General features: G+C 42.2%; 1 long non-coding RNA gene across 1 annotated transcript; it reads left to right on the top strand.

Annotated features, from left to right (window-relative positions):
* Nucleotides 1-2,776: 2,776 nt before the first annotated feature.
* Nucleotides 2,777-11,208, top strand: LOC308223195. Its single transcript, XR_013957251.1, has 3 exons — nt 2,777-2,857; nt 3,030-3,224; nt 7,991-11,208. It is a non-coding gene; the product is annotated as an uncharacterized lncRNA (long non-coding RNA).
* The last annotated feature ends 571 nt before the right edge of the window (nt 11,209-11,779 follow it).

The following is an 11,779-nucleotide window of genomic DNA, read 5'->3' on the forward strand; positions in this document are numbered from 1 at the left end:
AACAGTCACATTTTTCACAACTGGGAATTGCTTTATTATATTACCAGAAAGAAATAAAAGCACAAAGCAATGGCTGCAAACTTCCAATGGCTGTAGCTGTAGAAGAGCAGAACAGTAACTCCTAACCCAGCTGTTGGGGGCATGCAGGGACGGTGGGATTAAATTTTTTCTCAGACTGTTGCTTGTGCAAGCTCATGCGCCTCTTGTAGTTGCCTCCTGACTGGCAGCAGAATGCTTGTTTCCCAGTGCCACAGTTCCTGGTGTCACCTGGCACCTAGCCATCTGTCCCTTGCTGGCTGGAAATGGTACCGTGCCTGGGGGTCTGACAGTGGCGCCTATAGCAAATAAAGGGAGTCTAGGGAGAAGTTAAACCAGATGATCTGTCAGTCAGGGAGAATGCGTAAAATCTGCCCTCAGTGTGGAGGGCTCTGAAGAAATAGTTGGAGACCAGTTATATGTTACCTTCTGTGGGCCCCAGGGAGCAAACACTGTGAAAAAACTTGGCTTAAATCTTTGAGGACTAAGTAATTGCTGGAAGCTCTAGGTTACTTAGAACATAAGCATGCATTTATAAGCACTGGAAGTACTGAAGAGAGTTTCTTCTGGTTTCATTTAATAATAGGGCATGTTGTGTACAGTTTGTTTGCTTGATTGGTTCATTTTATTGTGTGTACATACACTGTAGAAACAATTTTGTCTTTTGTTCAGTGTTGCTCAGCTGGTGTGTTTCTTGTCAATCCAATGAATTACAGGGTGTAAGTAGCTTGCTCCAGTCTGTCTGTGAAAAAAGGTTTAAAATAAAGGCCCGCAAGGAATACGGTGGAACTGCAGAAGAGTTAGAAGGAGGGTAGGCAGAGGAGGAGGCAGCATGTACAGCAGAATGGGAACCTTCAAGCCATGTGTGCCACAGGCACAGCAACTCAGTGGTGATGTGAGTTGCCTCGGTAAAAAAGGAGTTCTGCTCTCCCATGTGTGGTATGAAACTCAGGTTCCGCTGATCTGAGTGGAAGTGACATGGGTTTGCAGTGGGGCAAATGAGAGCAGAATCTGGCCGACTGTTAATAGCTTTTTTGTATTTAGGGCTGAAATAAAGTGGCTGTGTATGCAAATAATTGTGCAAGCATGACTCCTAAGTGACTTATAAGAGGAGAATTCAGTATTTAATTGTTGGAAATACAGAGTGTTTGGCACAAATCTCCCAGTTTGGCTGAGCTGTGCTTGACCTGTGACAGAGAGAGCAAAGGTGATTTTAAGTCCTGGGATCGAAGAGGCCAGTGTGTAATGTAACTCAAGGCAAAGTCAGCACATTGGCTGCTTTGTAATTACAGATGCTTATTTTGTGTACAAACCCAGTTGGTTCATTATCTTTTATTTCCATTATCTCCTCACAATCTTCATGTGTGAATCTGAGCTATTTTACTTCAAAGGGATGGCATATAACTAGAATTAAAAAAAAAAAAAAGGGTTTGGTAAGAAGAATTGGTTGTTTTGATATAAAGATGTTCTGATGTAACAAAAATGGTAAAATTGTTTAAATCTATGTGCAGCATCTGAAAACTCTGTGGGAAGCCTAACAAGTTGAAAATAACCTGTCTTCTGTGCCCTGCATTTCTTGCAGCATTTTGATCCAAGTGTCGGAACAAGGATAGTTTAGCTCTGAGAATATAAAAGAGACAATCCGAAGCAATCATGTTGCTGTAGCTTAACACACTGTTGCTCCAGCTGAACTCAGCAATCCTACTTTTGTGCCCTGTGGTGAAACGATACCTGCCGGCTTAAGCCATCTTCATGTTGTTACATTATTAAACTGTGGTAATTTCACCACAAGTTATTGGCTATCCTTATGTCTAGAAGTGTGGCCGTCCCATTCTAACTCCTCAGCTCGGAGAATGTTATTCCTGAGGCCAAGATTTAAAAATGCTTTCACCTTTCAGAGGTCCTCCAGAATAATTTGATAAAGTAAATTTTACTGATATGATCTCCTCTTTTTATTTATTTATATTTATTTCCCCCTTTCTATCATGTAGAAGTGTGGATGGTGGGGAGAGACATCCGATTTGACTGGGACACAAGTGTGAGCCCAGAGCCAGTGGGGTGTGTCTGAAAATACTTCCTGGTAAAAGTTGTGCTGGCTGAGAATCAGAAGCTTGCATCCAGTTGACATCACTGGAAGATGCACGCACAGAGTGAAAGTACTGTGTGGCCTTTAAGCTTCTGTTCCTGTGGTACATGAGGTTTTATACTACATGGAAGAACCATTCACTTTTCTGGGTAGTTGATACAAAATGGGTATCTGTGATCTGTTCCAGTCTGTTCTGCCTGGGTGTGTCTCCATGACTTCAAGAGAGTGCCATGTGTGCACAACAAGGAGGCTCTTTGGATGGAAACAGTGCAACGCAAGGCTCACTAACTGATGATAATTGATAATCTTTAAAGAGATGAGTACAACAGGTCCTACTCATCTAGATTGTAGAAGTGACTTGAGGGAGTATGTTCACCAAAGTGAAATGTTCTCTAAAATAATTGCTAACAGGTTTCTTACGCTTGTTTTCTTCAAAAGCTGTATGTTTTCCTAAGCCAAATGGAAAATTAGATTTTCTTCTCATTTAAATATAGGAGGAGTAACTGTGAAAATTGTTTGGCTTACATAGATGTTAAGTAAGTGTCACCAGTAGATAATCAGGCCCAGGACTTCCTTTGTGTGTTTGGCCAAGGGAAGGGGCATTTCCATTTTCTGTTGCTAATTGAATTCCCCTATGATCTTGTCTAATACGCAGAAACACTGAAACTGTATCAAGAATATGGTCTGTCTTCTGCCCTACCTCACATATAAACCACACCATCAAGTTCTCCATTGGTGAGTGTCTCCTCCCTTTGACTTCGTCCTCTTAGATGTAGGCTCTCTGGGGCAGGAGCTGTTGGTCTGTGTGCCAGAGCCTGCGGGCATTGCTGGAATAGAGAACAGTCCTTCTGCACGGCTGTTTGGGTGTGACAGAGGACTGAGCTGGGTGGACGGCTTTTTTTTCTAGGTGAACCCAATGAAGCAAATGGATTGTATGAGGAATCTTGTGCTGCTCTGGTTGGCACCAAGTGTGGCTGGATACATCAGAAATCACAGCTGCTCTCTAAGCCCTGTCTATGCATCTACAGCACCAGACTCCAGGAAACTGATTAATAGAAAGAAAATCCTCTTAATCTGGACGATGTTGGTTTGTCATCTTCAGGTCAGTACTTACATAGCTGCAAGCCTACTGCTGCCTGCTTTGCAAGAGGCAGGACATTAATTACAGGGCATGGCATAATGCATCGTGCTTAGGCATTTGAGGTGCTGACAGGATGACACTGCCCAGAGCAACTGCAGAGAGCATGGTCATGTCCAACACAAGGTATGATTTTAAGATCTCAAAACCCCCTGTTACCCAGTGTGTCACTTCTCAAGATAACATGTGGTATACATGCTGAAACCTAAAACTCCCTTGCTTTCTGCCTCTCCAGCAGCTTCATACGTGCATTCAGCTTCTCTTTAGTGTGAGCCACAAGGTGAGAACCTGGGTAGTACAGGGATCGGAAGAGCTTTGGTGTTCCCTAGGCCAGCTGGATGTGCAGCGGTCCTGTGCTTTTTGGCCTGAAAAGCACCAGAGCCTCTGAATAATGGTGCTGGGCAAGGTAAAGGAATGGAGCAGACAAACTGCTAAGGTGCATAGATCCCTGCAAGACCAAGAGCCCATTCTGGGGTGTGGAGGCGATATTGTGCGTCAGCGAGTGTGGGACTGAGTTAAGTAAGAGAATGTGAGAGCACGCTCAGTATAGGGCTGCTAAGCAGGGAGCAAGAAAGGATTTTACTGTTTGTGGTTTGAGAGATGGAGTGAGGAGTGATGGAACAGGTAGAGAAGAATTTGGTCGGACTGTGAGGGGATTATACAATGTACCCAGGGCTTGCAATTTATCCCTGTCCAGGTTGGAAATGGTCTGGTATTCTTCAGTAATGTTACAAGCATCTGATAGGTGCTGGGCATCTAACTCACTACCCAGAGCATTGACAGTTTGCCCCCATCTCGTTAGATAGATAGATGCAGATTTAATACTTTTCTTTGGGAGAATACATCACTTTCCTGTCCTGTGAAACAATGCTTCTCTTCTGCTATTCTCATGGAGATGTGGTGCAATGAAATCACTTCGTAGTAAGGGGCTGGTGAATCACTTTGTTGATATTCATAAATCTTTGCTGCCAGTTTCTGCACTGGTCTTAATATAATTTCCAAAGGCAAAAATAATAATTTTAGAGACTTTTTATTTTTGTTACAGAGATAATACTGGAATTATGTCATTGCATGCCATACTGAGCCCAAGCTCCCAGCTACCCAGACCTATTTGGGTAGCTGAAGACATTGACACCTATACAATCACTCCCTCCCTGGCAGCAGAGAGCTTGCTTGCAGCAAGGCAGAGAGGGCGAGCACATGCATTAGTCTCACAAGCTCTGGTGGGTAGTCCAATAACTTAGCTTAAAGTTTAAAGCTCTGCTGTGGGTCTAACAACCTCTTGCATGGGAACAGGAGCACTCTGAGCTGTCCTGGCTGGATGTGCAAAGGCTCTTCTGCTAGTTGAGAGTCTCCAATATTTTATTGCCTGCCTAGGAAGTGTCACTGGTTGGTCATGTCCAGCAGTTCTGCATCTTAAATGATGTAAGGAAGGCAGAAAGCTGTGGGGAATGCTGCCACAGAAAGCGGAAATAGGTAGGTCCCTCAGAATTTGCTTGTCCGAGGGGAGATCAGACAGCAGTCTGTGTGGTTGTTTTGGGCCAGTGTCAAAGGTCTTCATATGCATCTTCTTATGCATTGGCACAGGGCTTTTTCCTGGGGAAAAGGATTGCACATGGTGTGGATATGATCTTATGAAGGTAAAGGCACTTGTGGTTTATTCTTGGCAAAGCCTGAGGCTGCTTTAAAGTCATCTTTATGACAGCACTAATCTTCTGGCAACTGCAGGCTCAGGGAGTTGCACAAGAAGTGCAGAGGTGCCTTTGCACACTGCCTTGTTTGACGGGGCAAGCGTTCCTCTGTCACGAAGATCCAGCTGTTTCTCCAACCAAGCACAAGCACATGTTCCGGCAAGCCCACTGCTGCCCTGGCAGGTTATTTCCCTGTTGGTTTGTCCTGACGGCTATGCCTTTCCCTTTCTCTGTGATACATTGCACATTGCCAGCTGGTACTTGTAACATGTTCAGTAGAATGTTAAAATGAAACGTCTTAGGAGGAGGTCAGCTAGCTGTGCGGGACATGGCCTGCGTGTGGGCAGCATCTGACAGATTCCTGTCACTGTTACCCAACAGGCTTGTCAGAAATGATAGCACCTGCCTGTGGACTGTACTAACACGACGATACCAGCCAAAATGGGAAGTGTTAATAGTATTGTTTGCCCCGTATTCATCGTCCCTCCCCACTGTGAGAGGCGCAGTGTGAAGATCTGGATGGATAGTTACGAGTATTAGGGTAATGACACCAGATACCATTCAGTTCTGAGCAGCCAATGTGTAATTATTGTAATAGAAAAGCAGCACAGAAAATTGCTGAAGAGTTTTTCAGTTATCAGTGACTTTTCCACACATAGGCAGGTAAGAAGGTAACCTGTCTAAAAGATTTCTTGTTCCAGAATTAGTGCCAAGGATCAGATCTTCCTGATCTATTGCTGGGAAGCTCTGTTCTCCCATTTTCAGTGTGCCTACATGCTGAAGATTTTTCTGTTTAATTTCTCTTCTGTGATGGATGAAATCACTTGACATCTGTTTTTTATATTGAAATGTTACTTGACTTTTTCTGCCTATGCCGCAGCCGTTAGTGCATTTAGTGTATGTTATTAGCACTCCATAGCAGAATGCAGTTTTGTGCCCAATAGGGATTCTCAAAATAGCCATTGCTTCACTCTAAGCTTCTCTGTAGTCCAAGCTGCTTATTTTTCATGTGGTCCACTGTGAACCTCCCATTGTAAACTATCTGCCCTTGTAACCCACAGCCTAATTTTTCTTATTCTGTTCAGTGGAACTACTGACCATTGAGTTTAGCAAATCAGGTTAGTGTTAAGAGGATACCTGTGAGAATTTCCTAGTTGCATGATTTGTACTTACTGTGTAAGTTTTGTAAGGCTGTTTGGTTCCCTGCAGCCCCCATCTCAGATGTGGGACCTTGGAAGTCAGTTGATATGAACATCACTTTTTTTCTTCATTTTCAGTCCCCAGAGGACTGTCATTGCAGCATTGCCTTGTGACTCTGCTGAATTAAGAGTCAGAGCCCTGCTGAAATTCCCAGGCCAGAGGATGTGATGGCTGCTAGAAACATTGGTGTCGTTCTATGTTGGGGTGTTTTTTCTTCTTTTGGTTTTTCACCTGTTTGTTGTTTTTGCCCCCTAAACAAAATCTTTTTGCATTGTACATGGTCAGTGGTTTTGAGGAAAAACAGTTATTTCTTAGGTAGCTATTAAAATTTAAGAAAATAGTGGTTCTTCTTCCCCCTTATGTGCACACCTTCTCCTTCCACATGCTTTAGTGTTTTAAAGAAGGTCACCGCTTTCTGTTGTTACAGGAAAACATTTAAATGGCACACCATTTTATAGAAAAAGGAAGGAAAAATCCAGTACCTTTGTACTCCACCTGTAGGAGTGCTCAGTCTCGGAATGGCAAAATTAGCAAATTTTAGATGTAGGCCAACAGGTAAGGAGAAGAAGGGAGTGGAGTTGCAGATGCTAGATAAGGACAGGATGAGACTGATCAGAGAGACAGCAGGAGTGACGGAGGATACTTGGCAAGAGAGACCCAATGATACAGGTCAGCTTTACTCCCACTGAATCCAAGTGTTATCCCAGATTTATGGAGGCATGACATCCAGAGCCCTCCCAAAAGCTTCCATCCAAAGCAGAGGGAGTGAGAGAGTGAGTAGAGAGGAAGAAAAGCAGAGAGGTTGGAAGCAGCCTGGAATAGGCCTGTGTGAATGTGAGCTGGGGTCTTGCACAGTCCAAGGGAGTTTTCCTAAAAATAATGGTGGTCTCAAGACTTGAATTTGACCCAAAAGCAGAGAGAGTTACAGCAGTCCTGCCACGTGTTAGGTCTGCATTTGGAATTTCAAGCTTTGTTTTGCCTCTGGAGTCCTCAGTGTTGCACAGTCCCATTACAGCAGTGGTAGCAATGCAGGGTTTAGTGAGCGTGAGTTCCTATCCTTGGGCAGCTGCACCGGTCCATGTGCATTTCTAGTGAAGGCTGTCCCTAGAGTGAAGGTTATCTGGTGGAACTAACAACAGCAGCTTTTCAGAAAGCAACACTACTCTTGCCATAGTCACGACTGGGTAGCATTTTCCCCAGCCAAGCACTGGGACTGTGTGTGGAAAGGTCTGTTTGATGAAATCTGGGGCAGCTGAAGGGCAGACAGGCCATTCTGGTGTTTGCATGTGTGCTGGAGAAGGTGGAGGCATGCCTGTGCAACGTGGGGAACCTGAAACTCCAAGAGCTCTGACTAGGAGATGCAAATGTAATGCTTTAAAAAAGGTAATTTACTGACAGAACAAAAACTAGTAATGAGATGAACAATTAGCTCATCTTTCAACTTTCTGGATACATTAACAGCTGAAGAGTTAAAATTAATCTTGCAATTAATCTAAAAACATGTTGGAGCATTAATTTGAGGCTGTTAAAGTCTTCCTGATCATTTTATGGTACTCTTCTGGAGGAAGAGTGTCTTAACTTCAAGTTAGCTTAACCCTCACTTTATTATTGTTACTGATCAAATTAATTGCTGTCTTTAGCAGAGCTCACAAACCCTCCACAAGTCTTACTGTATTTACTTTTGTGTTTTCATTTCTTGAAAGGTGAAGATGTATAAAAACATGAAGGAACATTGTTAGCAGCTTGTTGCAGCTAGGAGTCACACCTGCATTTTTCAGCACATCTTAGTAATGTATGTGAATCCATAGAACATATCTGAAATTTTATATGTATTTTAAGGTTTGCTCGTGCTCCACTTGCGTCTTTTCCCAATCATCATTTCAAAAATGTCAGAGGAACAACAACTGAGCATTTCTCCTGTTCCCACCTGTGCTTTGGGATGTGAAAGAATAACGTTGGCACAGAGAGACCTGGACTTCCTCTTGGACGCATCTGGATGAATTTATGGGGCAGTCCTCTGTGCCTGTGATCAGTTTGAGAGCAGCTGATGGTGAGCATCGCCAAGATACGGTACTGGACTGCTTATCAAGAAAAACTAGATTCATGAAACATCACTGTCCTAAACTGCAGCCTCAACATGAGGACATTAGGGCAGCCACAACTGTGCAAAGTATCTTCACCAGCAATCTTTCACCCTCTGACAAATCCTTTCTTCTTGAAGGTGACTGTGGGTGGTCTTTGTCTAATTTCTGTAAATTCGGTACATCACTTTCTAGTTATGCAGCTGATACTCGTGTTTATATGAATGGCTATTTAAAAAAAGAAAGATCAGATGTTTGTTGTTTCATTTCAACATAAATCAAACTTTGTATTCAAATAGCAATTCTAGTTTAGCCCCAGGAATAGCTTTAGTATTGCTAAGTGTCTGGAGAGTATTGACTACAGAGACATGATTTTAAGCAGGCTATAATAGTTTCTACAGCTGTTAACAGTTTGCAGAAGAAAGGCGGCATTATTCCACGGTGTTTAAAATGTGCATGACTTGCATTGCACAGAAGTCAGATTGGGAGAATGTCAGATTTTTTTTAATTCTGAAATTCTGCCAGGAAAGTCTTCAATAACTGGAGAAATTCTTTTCACTGGTGAAATCAACATGCAGCACATTGTGTTATTGTAATTCCTTATAGCTCACCATGAAAGTTGTCTTTGTATGTGTGGATGTACGGCTTGTACTGTTTTGTTTTTATTTATTCTGCATTCTTTATTATAATGTTCTTTCCTTTTCTTCAGACCAGAAAGATTGTTATTGAGCCTTCCACAAAGCTGAAATAATGCTGTGTGTTAAAAAAATGTTAGCAATTTGAAGAAGTTATAAAAATTTATAAGTTGACTGAATACTTTGGAAATTTCTGCATATTTTAATATAAATAGGTAATGCTAATGTTTGTTCTTTGCATGTAGAGGTGGGTCTCTGTTTTCTAAAGGTCTTGTATATAAATTTAGTTCTTAAAATTACATTAGAACAAACCCAGTATTTTCTCAGATTGTATAATAGGAAAAATGTATTCGCAAAAGACACAGAATGTACATGGTTATCTCTGAATGTCATATAGTCATGAAATTTAGCATAAACAGTATCAGTTGTTTGAATGACTTCATTAATGCATGTAGGGGACTGCCTGTTTCCAGTTAGCTGAGGTCCTTCCATTCAGTTCAGCAAGTCCTGGATTGGCCCACAAATAAAAAGACTATGCTGCAGCTAACTGAGAAATAAGAGAAGGTGATTCTCTATAGATAACATGAAGTTCCAGTTTGCACTGGTAGAACTTCAGAACTTCTTCAGGTAGAAATTCGGTCACATGAAATCAAAGAAATCACAGAAGACAAAGGAATTATTTCAGATTAATTGAGTGTTAGCGATGAGTTCAAGCTTTATTTGTAACTAAAATAATAGAACAAGAAAGTCCAAAAGAAAGAAAGGAAGAGTAGAAGTAGGTAAAAAAGGAAGAAGTGGGTGACAAAATACTGGCAGGTGAGCAAGGGCCTAAATGATGACAGACAGTTTTAACGAAGACTAGTCTGAAATGGTAACACTTTGAATATGATCCACTGGAGGTGCTGGTTGGGTAAATATCTGAAAAGACAAGCATCAAGCTTTTTGGGGAGGGTGGAGAGGAGCAATGTGAGTTTTGGGTGGTTGTACAGAGTAGAAAGGGTTTGTTCAGATTTCCTGAAGGAGAATGAGCTTCTGATACTCCAAGGCAGTTTCTCCACAAGCAAGTACAGTAGCAGCTAGGAGTGAGCCTGGAGAGCTGCAGATCTAGTGAGGTCCCCTGGACTGCATGCTGTGTGCTTTGCCTGTGCTGCTGGGGTACCTCTGCCAGCTCAGGTGCACCTGTAAGGAATCTGTTCTGCATGCTCGAGGACTTCTCCATGATGCAAAGCAAAGCATGGTAAGCAGGGCGTTGGAGGGGCTGTCTTCAAAAGCACACTGCTGCTCCAAACTTGGACATTAATGTAAGTGCAACCTGCCAGATTTTAGGGTGGGAGTAGTGACATGGGACAGGGCAGAGGGAATACTCAGAGTGCACTTGTTCATGGCAGTGTGTGGAGCTGAGGGCAGTGAAAGCCCAAAGGGTACAGCATCTGCTGAGGTCACCAGGAGCTGTAGCACAGGGTAAGCCCTCCAGGAAAGGGAGAATGGCTGATGGAAGGCTGTGTAGGTGTGTTTAAAAAAAATAAAGAAGACGCAGTTCTCTTGACACACATCTTAAAAGGAGGATTGTTGGACGGCTTTGTCCAGTGAAATAACATTACCGGTGAGTGAGTTCCCTCCAGAGGGGACAAAAATGCCTTTTAGACATATGCAAGGTGACAGTGAAGTTAGCTAAAGCTTGCAATATCTGTTTTCTCCTCAGGATAAAGAACTCCTCAGAAAAGTTGTGCCTATTTAAAGGTTATTGTGATTTAGTATTTCAGGATGGATTCCCTCCTGACGTATTGCCTGTGAAATTTTGATAAGGCTTTGTAACACCAGCTTGTCAAGAAATAGGCAAAAGTAATGCACAAGAGTCCCAAGTTTTCATGTGTGGTTTTTATAGATCTTTTTCTTATGACATCCTGGAACATGCTTTGCTGTGTTGAAAGGCTTCCTTGGTCGTTGCGACTGGTGCTATGAAATAGCATTGCTGCTAGCTGGTGGTTTGTGCTGTAGAAAGCTGCTTATAATTTTCAAAGACTGCTTTCCAAATGGAATCACTTTGGTAAATGAACCCTTTAAAACTTACACTCACAAAACTGAATTCAATTCAGGAAGCCGTGTTGATTCTTCAGTCTTTTGTGAGTCACTTCCACTGTAACATTCTCTGGAATCATTCATTTCTGAGTGTTAAATATGACTGGTTGGTAATGAGGAGTTAACATAGATTCAGAGGTATTTCCATGTTCCCTGTCAGTGTGCCACTTCATACTGTATTTATTCTCACAGAGCCTGTTATATAAAAGTACCATTTTACAGAGCGGAGGCACAGGGAGAATAAATGATGTAGATAAGTCTGTGGAAGGAAATATGTTGCAGAACTATGTTGGGTTTCCTCAGCTTAAGATGTTTACCCACTGGACTAGCTCTCCTCTTGTTCTGCAGCACAGCTTATTCTTTTCTTGCTGGGGGTCTTGGTCATCCCATCCAGCACAGCCAAAACAAACACTGCAGAAAGAGCAATCTGATGAGGCTGAACGTTACCAGAAAGCTAATAAGAGCCTTAGCTTTAGTGGTAGGATTATGCCAAATAATGTGATTAACCGAGACATATGTGTTAGTACCTAAGTACAGCATGTTTATATATGCCAGTACTTTGAAAACAAAGAAAGTAAAAAATGCATGGCCAGTGGGTTATTGTCCAGAATTGTTACTCTTGCTACAAGCAATGGGCATACACAACAGTTTGGCTTTTCAACTTTGCTAAAATGATTTGCTAATAAGATTTTGTCTTATGAAAGATGATGAAATGCATGAGCAGAACACAAACATTTTTACTAGATATTGTTAGCAGTTATGAGGATAAATTTTAACAATGTTAGGATTTTCCAGGCCTCTTTCAAACCGACTGTGTTACCTCTCTAAATTTT

This window comes from Psittacula echo (genome assembly GCF_963264785.1).
Source record: "Psittacula echo genome assembly, chromosome: 6".
NCBI classification, from domain to species: domain Eukaryota; kingdom Metazoa; phylum Chordata; class Aves; order Psittaciformes; family Psittacidae; genus Psittacula; species Psittacula echo.